Here is a 15,693-nt window from a genome sequence, read left to right on the forward strand (position 1 = left end):
ACACACACACACACACACACACACACACACAAGAATATCAAGAGAGAGTTAAACAACCTTAAAGTGAGACAAGTGCTATTTAACCACTATCTAATTATGATATACATACTGTTTAACTAAATGCAAGGCTACATTAAAAAAATTATGCAGATACAGTCCCAGGCAATTCTATTTTTCCTACATAGATAGCTCAACTTTCATGAAGATCTGTATCATATCTATATCTATATCTATATCTATATCTATATCTATATCTATATCTATATCTTTATCTATATCTATATCTACATCTATAGCTATATCTACATCTATATCTATATCTATATCTATATCTATATCTATATCCATATCTATATCTATATCTATATCTATATCTATATCTATATCTATATCTATATCTATATCTATATCTATATCTATATCTATATCTATATCTATATCTATGCAAGTACAAGAAAGTTCATTAAATTGCCACTTCATTGAATCATAAAGTAATGAAAAATGTATTGAAAGCACATTTAATTGAAACCATGTTTGATTGAATCACATTTCACAGAAAACTATAAAGACTGTTGGTGTGGTGTTAGGTCTTAGAATTGTATGAATTACAAGGCAAATGTATTTATTTATTTATTTTACATTTGTTTACCGGGAAAGTCCGACTGGACACAGGTCCTTTTTTAGCGGAGGCCCAGGGAGAAAAGCTCCACATATTACAAAGACAAGATTTGACATAGTACAACTTTGTAGCTACAGAAGAGTGACATTTACATTTTCATAGACAAAAAGTCATTCATGATACAAAAATGAAGTGATAACATAGGATAAAGTAAAATTGATAAGTTTACACTGATTATAGGAAGACACCATTAAAAAGTCGGGTTATAGAATATCTATTCAGAGATATCATTAAACATTAAACAGTGAGTAAAGGATTAAGTGTGGAAGGAAGTTTAGGATATGAAGTAAGATTAAAAGGCTATTTTAACCTGAAAAAAAAAACAGTTTAACTACCTGACAGTATTGGAGGGAAGGTTATTATGAGTGAGCAGATGTAAGATGGAGGCAATCTATCCTGGAGAGTTACAATTGCATGTCCAGTTTAATGGGAAGTGTGTTTTAGGGATTTTTTGAACTGGGTCAAGGTAGTGATGACTATTATATTTGTGGGCAGAGTGTTCCATTTTTTGGCTATATAGTTCGAATAGAGAAAAGCTCCTGCAGAGTTGTTGGCTATAGTGACTTGTAGAAGATGTTTGTTACTGGAATCTAGGACCCTAGTACTGGAGTAAGGTTGTATTAGGTTTTGTAATGATGGGGCTTTCTTGGGGTAATAAAGTATTTTTTGGGTTAGTATAATTTGATTATAAAGTAGAAGTTGAGAAATTGAAAGAAGTTGAAATTAATCTGACAGCATTTGTGCATTGCTAATGACCATCCTTATGTTGTACCCCTATCTCTAGAAATGTGTGCACCAGGATTGATTCACTGTGTGTTGTTTTGTCTTTACTCTGCATTTCTTTGACTGTACAGTTAGTGTATTTAAATAAAGAGATGTGGGGAGGGATTTTCCCATTATGTGGATGACATAAGGGGGATTTCCCCTTTCAAAAAAAAATGGAAGAATATTTGCTGTATATATTTTTTAATGAAATGCAATTCAGTGAAACGTGTTATCTATTTATTTGTCAGTCATTTGTGATTCAATGAAATGTCAATGTGATGGAAAGTTTAATACTTATAATGCATATATATATATATATATATATATATAGATAGATAGATAGATAGATAGATAGATAGATATGGGTCTCGATAACTTTCTAAAAGGATACTTTGGACAACATCTGTTTAATTTGTTTAATTCACACAGTTTATTTGACTAAACAGAGGGTTGATAGTTCACATAATCAACAGTTCCTGTGCAGGGGAGTATATCCTTTTTCTGGGGAATTGTGCAGTCTCACTGTTAGAATATATAATTAAAAGGGGGTGTTGGGGGTATGCAGTCCTTAAATGGGGGGTGTGGGGGGGTTGTTTCCCTGCAAAAAAATTAGGCCTTCTTTGTGTTTTTTTTTTTAGGTTTTGCAGGCACTAAAATTAATTCACTGTATTGCAAATAATATTTCAGTCTCACTGTTGGATATAAATAAGGGTACATTTCACAACAACCAATAGTGTTAACAGTCAATTTAAAAATACATTACCTTGTCAGTATTCTGAGGAGTAATCTATGTTAATGTCTTAGCTTATTTAACCTTTTACTGGAAAAGCATGTGATGACCTACAAAGGTGAAATGGCCAAACGGAGTCAAAAGATTCCAACCCATATTTGTGATATTATTTAAAAGAGTTGGTGATAGAGATGGTGAAATTGGGAACATTATAAGAAGTGGGAGAATAAAATGAAATATCGCTTAGAATGATAAGGAAGTAAATATCATATTGATAATTAAAAGACTGGAAAAAATCTGTAAAATACACTACAGAATATCTGTAACCCATTTCTTCTTGAATCATAACAGCTTCAGACCTTTGGTGCTTGCATATATTCTCAGATATTTATCTAAATTCCAGAAAATAAGATTGCATGGCTTGTCAAAGCCCATTTTTAGAGGTGGTCTGGGTGGAAGCTGCCACAAAGCTCACATAGTTGCAATGTAAACAACATAAGCAGTTCATGAATGAGATACAAGCAGGAGAAGGTAATACAAGTGTTATCAGTTATTGGAGATGGTGGTAGAAGTTGAGACATTTGCAGTTTACATCAACTTGGAATTTCTCTGGTGTTGATATGATGAGGATGGTCGTGCAGCAGCCTTTTGCTACCTGCATCAGTCGAGCAAAGGAGACTTTCATTCTGTAGTTTAGTTTATATTATATTAATTATATCATTTAAAAAAACAGACAACAGCAGAATATGGTAAGCAGTAGATTTCTGAACGAGACCATAAGAGATATGATGCAAAAGGCATGCAGACATTTGCAAAGAAATCATGAATGCCACAAATGGGTACACAGTATGTGCATCATTTGATCCATAATGTCAAGATGATGTACAGGACATCATCAAACCAAGATCAACATCCTATTATATTAGGGCATATATTAGTGCAGGCTTGCAATACATTCATTATTTTAGAGATACACAGTATGAAGTAAACACTGACCTCTCAGGTAGAAGAAGCATGCTAGTCTCTGTAAGTACAAAACCTTACTTTTAAGCAATTTTTTAACTGACAATACCCTTCCTTTGCTCAGATCTTTGGTGGAGTTCTTAAAGTCTTAATCTAAGCTTCTGCAAGATACTCCAGTCTAGAACTGTTTTGTGAATTATAATTGTTATAACTTGAGTATAACTTGAGAGTAGCTAAAACTAAGGCTTTAGAGTCACAGCCTGCATCATTAGTAATAATGTGTCACAGATAGTCCATGATTGTAAAACACAGCATCACCAGAATAACACTGCTGCTGTGTTTTACTGAAGTTAGTCGAAATACATTAAAGGGGTGATACTGGCTTTAAAGAATCTGCAATCACAGTGACTTATTGATTTGTTAGATAGAGATTATCATATAAAATTGTCATGGATTTAATGTGGTCTGCTAGTCAGACCAGGTCAGTGTGTAGATTTTAAGACAATGTTGTTTATTGAACCTCTTCTGTTTGGCATTTCTTTTTCAGGTATCCCAGAAGTTTGGCAGACCACGTTTTTTGATGACTGTAATTTGGGCTCTGTTATCCACTCATCTATTGATACAATCCTGCTGTAAGAAGGGCTGGAATATGCACATACTTGATGTAATGAAAACTGTCTCAGGCTAGATCTAGCAATGCAGCATAATAGCAGTTAGCAGTAAAGCTGACCCCATGTCATATGTTACAAATGTCACTCTTCCTACATATGTGATCATAAGACTCGTAAGTACTGATGTGGGCAACTCTCTCACATGCAATCATCTAATTTCCACCATTTTCAGGAAATCCTTCTACCTGGCACAGATCTTCAAAATCCAAAGAAAGTCATCCTACAACTGTAGTGTTCTCTCATCAGACCTATCATCAATAAAATGTTTGACCCCTTTAGTATGTATAAATCTAAGTGCATTGCTCAAATGGAAAGTCCCCAGTGATTTTTAGCCCAGAATATTAAAGGCTTTAAATCTTTCAGCTATGATAGTAGGTTAGCACAAACCCCCAAGGTGAAATGTTTTTTACTTTTCAAACCAAGAAATACCAAATTTACATTTCCTCTTACTTTTTTACAAAACCTGCAACTTTACAAACACATGTATTATGGACATAAATGTACACCAACAAATAAACAAGACATGCTAAATGGATAGGTTCTTAACTCAATGTATTTCCAGCCTATAGAATACATTACCACTACAGGTCAAGCAATGTATTACTTTTTCTATCTTTAAAGCTAGTTTTGATGATTCTTCATAAGAATGGACAGGTTCACTGCTGGGTATTGAAGGAGTAGCACAAAACATTTAAAGGTTGGGAGTATTGTGTTAGTAGCATTCATGGTTCACCACAATAACTTTGGGGAATTATGCTGGGTAAGGGGGATTTGTCTGTCAATGACTTTGGTGCCATTTCATAGGAATTTGCATTTACTTAGAGATGCATTATCAAAGCTTTCAGTGTCAAATATGCACGCAGAGCTTTGCCGTCCAGCATAACATCATGTGCAAAATACTGCCTTCTGTGCTGAACTGTTATTTTTGTCAAGGCATCTCTCGTTTCTTACTGCTCTGAAGCTCTGTGTTCACAGCTATTACTTTAATTATCTTCTGACATTAGGTATGAAAAATGAACCACTCTAAGTCATTTGAGAATATGTCTAATTATTATTTGCTGGCATTAGTGTCAATCGAAGAATAGTCTGGAATTTCCATTACTGTGTTTATTCCTCTTAAGAAAAAAAAAACATGCAGAAAAAAGCAGAGAATGAAAAAGTAGAAGAGCCATTTAATTACCTCATGACATTGGTTGTTCAAAAATAAAATACAAAAAATGTGTGAGTTAATTTCTTCTGTCACCTATTACTTCCATAAATCACATTTTTTCTATCGACAATGCGTGCAATATGTTAACCTCTCATTCAGAAGTAAATTTTTCATAACACCATTCTATTTCACAGTTATCTCAGACACTCCTCATAACTAACAAACCATTAATGGTTTTCTTTAAACTATATTCTGTTTTGTCATTTTATTTTAGAAGTTTATTACAAGTGTTTGTTAGATTAAAAAAAATAGCTAGCTTCAGACAGAACTTCTTTGATGCCATTCCTTTAGTCACCATTTTATCTGAGGTCATTGAAAAATATCTCTCTTATATTACTTGCTGGGCATTTATATAATAATTTCTGCACACAGTGTATTGAAACAAGGCATGTTTAGGGACTGGTATAATTCATATGACAATTCACAAAAGACTAAAACTATATGCTATTAAGCAGCAAAAGTTAAACAGGAACAAATTTATAGTGCAAGACTAGAAGATGCAGAGATAAACATTACTTAACTAACTGCGTCACCTTGTATAATTTATGATTCACTTATTTTAATACATATCTTGGAAATGCTCTTAATCAATGAGAGTATATTTTGAGGTTCATATCTCATACACGTGAATGTGACAGATATTAGTACTACTCATATATATATATATATATATATATATATACAGACATATAGCCTCCCCTATAATGAGTGCCACATTGATTACCACAGTTTACCTACTTATTGGAGTCTGCATTAAGTACAGATAGACAACTCATTTCATCATATGCTCATTCATGTTCTAAATCTGTGCGTTCATTGCATTTTAATAAAAGGGAAACATCAATGTAGCATTAAAGTGTCTTTTCCTGAGGACGTAATGCAAATGGAGGAGAAATGGATTCAAAAAAATATTTCAAGGTTTGTAGACCAGTCCTTTTACTTCTATGTGGTTTATTCCTTAGGATTCTGCTTTTCAAATATGCAGTTATTATAAGGAGAAACCTAAAGTCATTTTAACCTTAGTTAGTAGATAGTCTAGAAAGAAAACTGAAAATCACATGCATTTGAGTACCAAAGTCATATTGATCTTGGTAAGTAAATTATCTAGACAGAATATCGAAAGCCACATGCATTTAAATTCAAATTAGCAAGACTGATGCACAGTTTTAAACAGAAAAATATAGTTGTTTTAATGGCAACATATTTTTCATTTATTTATTACAGCACTACACAGATGCATTAACCTCTACCACTGTAGTCAAAAAAGTTTTTTTTCTGTTTTCTGTTGTCTGATGAATACAAGAATCTGATCACTTGATTTGTATCAGATTGTCTGGATAGCATTTGTGGTTTGCAGACAGACCAAAAACAAAGCTTTTACCAGGCTGCGGTTGAAAGCCCAGATTCAAATTTCCAGTTAAATGGAAAAAAGAAACACATTTCCTTGTTATAAGACTCTAGAACTCATTTACTGAGTTCTATCTTGGTCTGACCCCTTCAGACTGAAGTAAAAAATTCAATTTTACCAAATAACATGCAGATGGTGTTTCATGCAGTGCTTGATTCAGTGATACTTATGAATAAATATTTCTCTGAATGTAACCCTCTCCCTCGATGTACAAACATGAAAAGACACTTAAGACAAAAACAAGACTTCAAACATGCCTGGAGGAACTGATACTGGCTGTTCCTTTGTACTGTTAGTCTTTCTCACTCTCGGTCTCTCTCACTGTGACAGACAAACTTAAATATAGATATATAATGGAGCTATAGATATGCATGTATGTTTGCATATCCACATAGTTATCCATATGAATGTACACATTTATATTGTTTACATGTGTATATATCACATACAAAAATACTTACAGTAGAGAGTCGATTAAATGAACTAATTGGGACCTAGGGTAGTTCGGAAAATCAAATTGTTCGGATAATCAAACATATAATTGAACCGGATAAAAAAACTTCTAAAATCGTGTTTTTTTCTGAATACAGAAATACACTTTTCAACCATTCAAGTGATTCCAATGGACAATAAAGAATACTTTTCACACACAAGCTGGCTAATAGCTCAAAATACAAACTCATGCAAATCATGATCAAGGGAATACTGCTGATCAAGGGAAGATATATATTACAGTTTACATATTCAGACTTTATGATTTTTCCTACCTGAAAACTTTGGAAGGTTGGTTCTGATAATTGATGTTTCTGATAATTCACGTTTGGATAATTGACTCTCCACTATATTAATTACTGGAAAACATGTGGCTAGGATACTGATTTTATTTTTAATTTAGTAAACAGGTACATAAGCCATGATCCTTTTCAGTCATGACCAGTCCAGTGGTAGTAGTTAATTATAAACATCAGAATACAAATTATTTTAGAGTTTTATAAAGCCAAAAAATAAAGACTGAAAAGCTCTAAGAAAATAATGCAGTTTATAATGAGACAGTGGTGCAGTGGTTAGTACTGTCACCTCACCACAAGAGGTTCTCTGGTCCAATTCTTGGCTGGGGTGCCTTATGTGTGGAGTTTGGATGTTCTCCCTGTGTTTGTGTGGGATTCCTCACACATTCCAAAGACAAGTGTCTCGAGCATTTCTCACCTGGCCTCCACTGAAAATGGGCTCTGTCCCAGTTGGACTTTCCAGGTAAACAAATGTTTAATAAATAAAAATAACAATATAGAAGACATGCGCTGACAAGTTGAGACAAAGTGGCTGAAAATCTGGACTTACATATACGTCTATGGTTGCCATTTCTCAGAACATTCCCTTTTCTCTAAGGATATGGCAGTTTCAGAGTTGATATCTATCTATATATATATATACATATATATATATATATATATATATATAAATTCAGAAGGTGGAGGAATACGGGTGGAGGGTTTGGCCTAAAAAAAAACAAGCCTTAAAGGAGAAGAGTGTTCAATATTTGTACTTTTCCTGTATTTCTAGTCTCTCTGTCTATCTTTTTATTATTCTGCCTTGTTTAATTTCTTTACTGCATATTGTTACCATTTTATCCCTTCCATCTTCTGTGTCCTTTCTTTTCTTATTTGCTCCTGACTTCTTCTAAGTGCCTTGGACATTATAGTCTGAGCAGTATGGAACCACCTCTGCTTGCTTTGTGTCAAGGTTAAACTTTGTTCTTCATTATATATTGGATTTCTCTCCTCATTCTTTAATCTTGTTCCTATATTCTCTCTCTCTCACCCTTCCTTCCTTTTTTCTTCTGTATTCATTAAAATAACTCCACTGGACATAAGTGTTCTTTTTCAGGGATTGTTCAAGGATAAGTTTCAGGTTAAGTGACTTCCTCAGTCACACAGTAAGCAAATGGTGGTGTAAGGAATTAAACCATTTACCCTTGACTTCAGGGAAGCAGCTTATTAACAGCTCAGTGACTTAATCCTCTGGGGTAACTACCAGACTACATTTACACCGTCCAGTCCCTTATCAACATATAACTTTTAGCTGATGCATATTTGCATACTCACACAGTTGATGATAAAATTATTGCCAACGTTTGACTTCTTCTGCATCTGCATGCCAAAGATTTAACTATGCATCCTTTCTCCTTCAGCATCTCTCATACATTGTCACTCACTCCTTAGAATCATTCTTGTACATCTGTTATTAGTCAGGTGCTGTCCATTTCCAAACCATTATAGCCGTTCTTCTCTCTGTTTGCCACTCATCAATACATTGCTTTATCATTTTAATTGCCTCCTTTCTTTACTGATATTATCTTCCATGAAGTGTTGAATCACTGTGAGAACTAAGACATTATTGTCTGTTTAGTAATCAGCAATTGAGCAGATCGCTAATCACTACTTAAGGTGTATCTGTAAGCCACAGGTAGCCCTTTATGTTGCCATTTGTAATTCTGCTTAGGGCTTTGATAGTGGAAAAAACAGAGTGCACTTCTCTTACATGTTTCATTTCCCATGCTTCATGATTGTCCTCTGGCTTTTATGCCTAGACCTCCCAGTTTGTTCAGTGTCTTTGCTTGTCTCAATCTGCTGACCTAGGAAACAATGTACATTCTAATACTTGTATGTTCCACTGTACCTGCAAGTCCACTTTGGTCAGTGGGGATACTCCTCACAATTTTTTACTTTCTTTACTTCTTTGATTGCTATCAGGCATTTGAGTATCTGACAAGAATTTCTTTGAGTTTCAGCACTAACCCACTGTCCTATACATGATATACTACCAATCGTTCGTTGTAGTTTTAAATACACCATTGCTTACCTGTGACTATACTATATCAACTCACAACTAACAGGTCTCTACTGTTGCACCTGCATTCCCATATATATTCTCATATACCCCTCAGAACCACCATCTTCTAATGCTGTGCCCTTTTGCTGAGATCCCATCAAGAAGTCTGTTGACAGTTTATCTAATTTGTGTTTTTCTCAACCTTGTAAGATAGTTCACTCTTACTAAAAAGGTTATATCTGTAGCTAATATTCACTTCTTGCTATTTCTATTAATCAGCAGTGTGAATATGTTTCTTTTTGCATGGTTTGCACAGGGCTGTTTGATATTAAAGATTGACCTTGGGTTAGACTGATGATCTCCACTTAAAAGTTTACAGACTCAGATGCCACATACACTTAAACTGCCTGTTGTTGTTGTTGTTCGTCTTCTGAACTGTTCCCCCACACCCTTCTACTAAATGACATTTTTTTTGTTCCTTCCATCCCTTGATGATTATCAGTTCTGCGTCCCTGCCTGATTTGGCCACGGGAAGTGACACCCTACAGTTCATCTGTTCCTTATTTGGGTAAAGCCCAAGCAATGAGCGGTGATACCATTCACTTTGGAATATGGAGTTAGGTGCTTTATCCTTAGTCTTTCTCACCTGGCATGGCTAGAAGTTTTGGTGAAGCAACTCGGGGCACACAGCTGCAAGGGGGCCCATGGCTGCTCATGCAGCATGCTGCCCTGGTCATCCACATAAAATTACTTAAAGTTCTTTTTTTACATTCAGCATTGCTAATTTATTTTGTTGACTTGCATGCTGAATGTAACAGCCACTGATTTTAATCCTATTTATTTTTTAATTAAAAAGTGTTTTAACATCACCACAAATAACTCCTTATATCAACTCTAGTCAAGCATGTGCAATACTGCACATTTGAATGGAGTTTGTCATCTGAGTATAAATAAATATCTGCAATAGTGTTTTAATGCTTTATTTCCTTTTTTTCTTGTGCCTCTTCATTCATTTGCAGTACATAGATGGATACTGCACACTTGTTTGTGTAGCCAATGGACTAAAATGCAATTGAGTTTGCCATCTAATATTCTTTTACCTGCAGACAGAGTTAGGGATTATCAGGTATAGAAGTCTAGTATTTATAAAACGCATTTTGTTTTTCACAGTAGGTCTCAAGTGTCCCTGAAATCACCTCACCAAACCTCTGAACTGATCTGTCTCTAATTTTGCAGAATGTACTTGGTTCTCCTCATGGTTTTTACCTGTCTGTACTTCAGAAACAATGTAACATACGGTTTAAGAACCCCTTCAGACTGAAAGAACTCCAGTTCAACCAATTTATTATCCAAACAGCGTTAAAATCCACAAATAAAATCATACACTATAAAATAAGCGCTTTCGTTTTTGCAAGTAAAAAGTTCTTCAGATGAATGCTAGAAACAAAATCAATTGGTTTTAAGCTCAATATGTCTATTTAGCTATGAACTGCTGTTTCATCTAGCATATCTTAAATTGTAAATGTTGCAGCCCTTAAAATCGAATTTTGAGATTTCATCTGAGCCTTTTCTTCATACCATATAAAATGCAGCAGTATATATTTGGTGCTGGCAATATGTTTTTTTTTTGTCTAACTTTTTCTCCTTTTTACCATCTAGGAAAAAATTTCTCTTTTGTATTGTGCCCTTCTCCCAGAAGACCATCTAATACTGCCCGCGTGACATCTACCATATTTAAACATCTATTCAAAGTATGGGGGGGGGGCTAGGATCTTAAACTCCTCCGACCTCATGTGCATCTTACTTTTCAACAACAGACTGCTGACCGAGGGAAGATACATATTACAGTTGAGATGATTATCATGTTTATTATATTTCAAACTATATTTCATTTTGGAAGTGTAACTTGCAGGTATAAGTAATGTGCTGCAGTTTGGTAGCATGACTTTAGTGAGACCAGAAGTATGAACTACCTATGCTGCACAGTTTCTCTCTTGCATGTAATTCCATTTTAACCAAGTGAAATTATGAATGGGAAGATGAACTTTTCAACAGATTAATTAGTGATGAACTTTCATAAACCATTTTATGAAAATGTAGGGTAAAACAATAAAAAAGGAGAAAGATTATACTTCACATTTTGTAAGATGAACATACTAGTGTGTAATGCTTAGAAACATGTATTTTTATGAAAAAATTAAAAGTACTGTTCATGAACATCTTATAAATATAACATATGCAATGTCAGGCTTGGCCATTTCTATACTCCATAAAAAAGATCATGCATAATGAATAAAACAACATTTTGATCAATACGTGAAAGTCTTCACCATTTGTAAAGAAGAGATTCATTACATTTCATCTCCTATATATAAATACAGGTCAAGAACTATAATGCACTTGTCATGATTTTTGTTTGCAAGACAGATTTATAATAGCTATATACAGTCGACTCCCTCTTATCCAGCCTCTCTTTAACCAGCCATCACATTTCTGTCATAGTCAGACTTCTGAGCTTGGCTGCTTGCATATTTTAATTTAATTCCACACTGACAATATAACCTTTCTTTACAGGATGAATATAAATAGGTACCAAGGTTAAGCCAAGAAGATGTCACCTTACCTCGTAATCCCCTCCCAGCAGGAGGAATATGTTGCCTTGCAGAAGCTTTTTTTTTTTTTTTTTTTTCTAAATTTTAAAAGTTTATTTAAACCAGTTAGCTCTATTATTTAAAGGGCGGCCACGGTGGTGCAGTGGTTAGCATTGCCGCTTCACAGCAAGAGGTTCTCTGGTTCAATCCTCGGCTGGGGTGCCTTCTGTGCGGAGTCTGCATGTCCTCCCTGTGGTCGCGTGGGTTTCCTCCGGGTGCTCCGGTTTCCTCCCACATCCCAAAGACATGCTGCAGGTGGATTGGACACTCTAAATTGGCCCTAGTCCTAGGTGTGCATGTGTGTGTGCCTTCTGTGGAAGGTTGGGTGCCGGGCTGGCAACTCGACACTGTAAAACTCCACTGCCAATCACTGTGCGGACAAGGTGATCCGCTGTGGCGACCCCTAACCGGGAAAAAGCCGAAAGAAGAAGAAGAAGCTCTATTATTTAAAGGCATTCTGAGACTATAGAGGGAGGGTCCAAGGGTGCTGATTGGTATAAAAGTAATAGTGCACCCCATCACAGGACTTGGGGTTGTGTCCCTTATCTGGATATTGCAAACAGCCCTAGGAGGGCTTACCAACTCAGCCTCTTATGAATTAGCCCATTATGTTTACAATATATCAGGTGTTTGTTTAGATAATAAAAAGGCACATATTTACTACATCCTACCAAATGAGGTTTAAAAAGCCTATATCTACCAAAGTTCACATTATTTTATGAGGAAGACAGCACGAATAATAAGCAACAATTTTGAAACAGGTTTACATAAGTTTCATCAGGGCCATTAGTCATATGCAAAAAAGCTGGCAATTTTATAGTAATGTAATGCCTGCTTTTACAAGGTTATTGTGGGATCTTTTTATTCAGATGTTACCTTCATTTATAAATGTTTGTTTTTTATGTATTTATTTGTTTGCTTTCTAAATCATAGATCTTTCATTCTTTTGCAATTCCCCATTGTTGTATTTAACCAGTTTATGAGATAAGATATAGGAGAAGCTGTGCCCACTTTTATGTAGATCATATTAAAATCATTAACCTGTTTTGCTTGCTAATATCTGTCTAATAGTCCATAAATCATGGCAGTGCCTACTTTTAAGAGGCTCATTCTTTGACATCTTGACAATGATGGTAGTGCCTACTTCTAAGGGGGTCATTTCACTGGAAGTACCACAGATCTTTTTTTGTAAAACTCTTGCCCTCGGCAAGGAGTCTAAAATTTAGAAACAGTAATAAGCAAAAATGATACACCAAAAATGAAAATAAAACAATGGTCTCAAAAGATAAAGTCAACGCACAGATTTTTGAGTAGCTCAGAGGTAAATCTGTATCCCAGATGAAACCAGTAACAAACTGAGCTTAAGTGGCTTCCTGGATTAAATGGGAGCCAGTGCACCACATGAAGAGGACATAAAAACCTTAATCAGACACAAGAACCTGGGCAATGAAGACCCCGAACCTTAAAATATCTGTCTATACAGTGGACTAGACTGTAATTCATGACTTATGTAAAACCTTTTGGGCAAAATATTAGGGTAGGTTGGTACAATAACACCTGAAAAAATTACTTACACCTTGGGTCAGGAGGGCTCACCTTGGAGATCTAGAGGTCCCAGGGAAGCATGGTGTTTCAGTCAATATATGGTATTCAGTGGCTGGTTCTCAAGTCCCTATGCTTTTCTGGATGTGGAATGTACAGTATTGTTGTGATGACCCACCATTAGACCAGTAATCAAGGAGCCTCAATCCTCACTACTGGCAACAATGAGGGGACGTTCACTGAGAGGATAACAGGTACACACACAGCATTTCCAGATGCAGCTCTCTGCATCAAGTACAATTTCCCTTAAGAGCATGCAGAGACCACAGTCAGTCTAGGGCAGGTTTCTCACTCTTTCTCCAGATACCTGATAAGACTCCCCATTGGCACAGTTATAGAGTTGAGATCTCGGCTGAGTGAGCAAGCCAAGACCTCCAGCATCCTCTCTGTCCAACCAGTGCTTTGTGTCCCTGCCGAAGTAGCTGATGCACACACTCTTTGAGGCTTGATTCACACATACACACACAGACACACACACACACACACACACACACGCACACACACATACACCCTAGGAAAGGCTGGCACAGGTTTACAAGCTATGCCCCCTTCTGCCCAGAATATAAGGTAGTTTCCACTGCCACCAGTCACTCCCTGACAGCCACTTTAAGGCACTTAACAAAGGGTAACCAATTTTACTGTGTAATATTAACATTAATACAAATGGTAGTTTGACCAAGAGCAAGGCTATTAGGAGTGGCCCACACCATGTCACCAAATAAATATGCAAGTACTCTCAAAACTTAAATACCTCTATACAGATCAGCCACAATGAAAGGGTTAAATATATTTAATAATAAATAATAAAAGAACAAGAACATTTTCAGTATATATTCACAGTGACATCAGAGTCCAAAACCACAGAAAATATTTAAAATAACATTGTAGTACAGGCTCATACAAATAAAGAAAAACAAAATCTAAACTAAGCTTCATTATATTCCTGACTGTATCTAAGAAAATTACTGTAACCTAAGAACTTAATAGAGCAAGGCAGATGTGGTGAATGGGTCTTCTTGTTGTCAGGTCCAAGACAGAATGCTTAATGCTCTGTCTTACTAAAAAAAACTTCTCAAAATAATATCTCAAACATTACTGCTGGGATAGCTTGCAGAATGACATCACTTCTTGTCATCTGACTTCTAGTTTCAAGGCCAAACTCCCCATTGCTGGCAGCTGGTAGCATTTAGCATCTACCTGTAAAAATATTCATCCAAGGGCTTTTGCTCAGATTTTTGGCAGATGCTGGAACTCATAAAACAATTACATTCCTCCACATTTCAAGACTAGTAATTAGTTCACCCTAAAGACAAACAGAAAGCTCCCTAGTACAGACTTTGTGTCTCTTGCTGCATTGAGAACTAAAAGATACTATCTTTATTGCGTAGCCTAAAAAGAAATTTAATTTCAGATATTTTTTTAAAGTTGTCTGGACTGATGTTAACCTCCTGTATTCCAGTTTCCACTATTAAAATATATACATTTAAACAGTTACAATAATGCATGTACATTTCTGTTCTCTTCCAGTAGGGCACACTCTGGATACATTTTAAACACAGCACTTTGCAAATACCTTTTCAACACAAACATCTGAAGAGAAGTTTGATATACACATGACATACAGTTCTAATACATTTGTAACACAAGCATCTTATATGGCATACAATTTTAATACATTTGTAACACCAGCATCTTGTATAAATATTCCCAAATGACATACAATTATTTACAAAATGCCAGCTAGCTGTACTGCCAGTATCTCCTTTTGTCACAATTGTCTCATTCTCTTTACAGGTTTCCAAGGTCTGGTGTTCAGGCATACCTTTCAACCATTCAGATTTTAGCAGAATGTCCACTTTTTTTGCCTCATATGTTTGGTCTGTCCCTTATAAAATGTGTGTTTTTTTGACAAATCATTGAGATTGGAAGCCAATACAAATGACAGGCTCCTGAGTTTCAAACTTTATTTCCTTCAGCAAATGCATACCAAAGCAAAACCTGTTACTCTAGCAACTTTCTAGGTTTATAACAGCAATATTTAAGATCTGTTCCTACTTTTGGGCCTTTGTCCCCCCACTATTTTTGGCAATGTCCAGATTTCTTGCACTAAGAGGTTGAGAGGTATGTGCTCAGGTCAGTCTGTAGTGAAAAGGACTGAATCACTCAGGGCCTGGGTAGATCATTT

This window comes from Protopterus annectens, chromosome 10.part0 (assembly GCF_019279795.1).
Source record: "Protopterus annectens isolate FY-2018-M chromosome 10.part0, PAN1.0, whole genome shotgun sequence".
NCBI classification, from domain to species: domain Eukaryota; kingdom Metazoa; phylum Chordata; order Ceratodontiformes; family Protopteridae; genus Protopterus; species Protopterus annectens.